General features: G+C 38.3%; 1 protein-coding gene and 1 pseudogene across 1 annotated transcript in view; one reads left to right on the top strand and one right to left on the bottom strand.

The window, feature by feature from the left end:
* PTPN21 (protein tyrosine phosphatase, non-receptor type 21) overlaps positions 1-1,771 on the bottom strand; it is a 116,192-nt gene that overhangs the window by 32,361 nt on the left and 82,060 nt on the right. The window lies entirely within an intron of this gene.
* LOC102814664 lies at positions 510-1,627 on the top strand (annotated as a pseudogene).

The following is a 1,771-nucleotide window of genomic DNA, read 5'->3' as shown; positions in this document are numbered from 1 at the left end:
TTTGATATCCCATGCAAGTAAAGTTTTACTAAAGGTAATACAGAAACGGCTACAATCATACATTGACAGAGAACTTCCAGAGGTTCAAGTCACATTCAGAAGAGGATGTGGAATGAGCGATACCATTGCTGATGTCCAACAGAACTTGGCTGAAAGCAGAGAATACCAGAAAGATGTTTATCTGTGCTTTATTGACTACACAAAGGCTTTTGATTGTGTGGGTCATGACAAGCTATGGACAACATTGCGAAATATGAGTATTCCAGAACACTTCTTTGTGCTCATGAGGAATCAGTACATGGACCAAGAGGTGGCTGCTCAAACAGAACATGGGAACACTGAAAGGTATAAATTAAGAAAGGTGTGTGACAGGGTTGTATTCTTTCACCATACTTATTCAACTTGCATGCTGAGCAAATAATCAGAGAAGCTGCGTTCTATGAAGAAAAAAATGGCATCAGGATTGGAGGAAGATTCATTAACAACCTGCAATATGCAGATTCCTTCCAATGGAAGGAACAGTAATAGAGTCTTTCACAGACAAAGGAAGAGGTCTGGTTACTGCAGCTATAATTCAAAGAGGAACTTTGAGAAAAGCCTTGATTCTAGTTCCTAGAAAGTGTTGGGCAAAAATACGCTCAATGTTTGATGAAAATGGCAAAGCAATCAATGATGCCTGTCCCGGCATGCCAGTGAGAACTGTTGGCTGGTGGGACCATCCTTCAGCAGGAGATGAAATTCTTGAAGCAGAATCTAAGATCCAGGCACATGAAGTTGTCGATTGGAGGAAGTATGAACAAGAGAAAAATAAGGACGATCTGAAAATAATAGAAGAAAAAGAAAGGAACACCAAGAAGCACATCGGGAAGATCGTGAGAAGGATGGCAGTTTGCACTGGAAGGAAAGATCATATTTAAAGTTCCAAGCAAGAAAAGAACAAAACTGCTTAAAGCCAAAAGAGAAAGCAGAAAGAGATTCAAATGCACTTCCCCTGATTATTAAAGGTGATGTTGATGGTTCTGTTGAAGCCAGTTTGGACACTCTCAATACCTATTATGTTTCACATGAGTGTAAACTGGAATTCATACATTTTCGAGAGGGTGATATTAGTGAAAATGCTGTTAACCTTGCGGAACATTTGGTGGTATTATATATAGCTTCAGTGTGAACGCAGGCAGTGTTATCCAGCAGTTAGCTGCAAAAAGACAAGTAAAGATTAAACTTCACAAAATCATTTACTGTCTTGTTGAAGACTTACACCAAGAAGTGAGCAGCAGACTGCCCTGCATTATGGAAGAATACTTAATAGGTGAGGCTTCTATACGAGCTGTCTTCTCTGTGACAGAAGGGAAGAAAAAAGTACCTGTGGCTGGCTGCAGAGTCCAAAAGGGGCAGTTAGAAAAAAAGAAGAAATTTAAATTAATCTGTAACAGACAGGTTATTTGGAAAGATTCATTAACCTCATTGAAACACCACAAAGATGACGTTTCATCAAATCATCAAAACTGGAATGGATTGTGGTCTCAGTTTAGATGAAGAAAATATAGAATTTAAAGTGGGAGATGAGATGATTTGTTATGAAGGAACAGAAAAAGAAGCCAAGACTTCTTGGGATCCAGGATTTTAAAATTAAAAAAAGGAAATGATGAAAAAAAACAACAACAACACCTTGCTTGCTGAATGTGAAGACGACTTAAAATACTTACTGATGAAGATCAAAGAGCACAGCCTTCGGTATGGATTACATCTCAATGTAAAGAAAACAAAAATC

This window comes from Chrysochloris asiatica, unplaced genomic scaffold, assembly GCF_000296735.1.
Source record: "Chrysochloris asiatica unplaced genomic scaffold, ChrAsi1.0 scaffold00025, whole genome shotgun sequence".
NCBI lineage: Eukaryota > Metazoa > Chordata > Mammalia > Afrosoricida > Chrysochloridae > Chrysochloris > Chrysochloris asiatica.
This window is presented reverse-complemented; position numbering and strand designations above follow the sequence as displayed.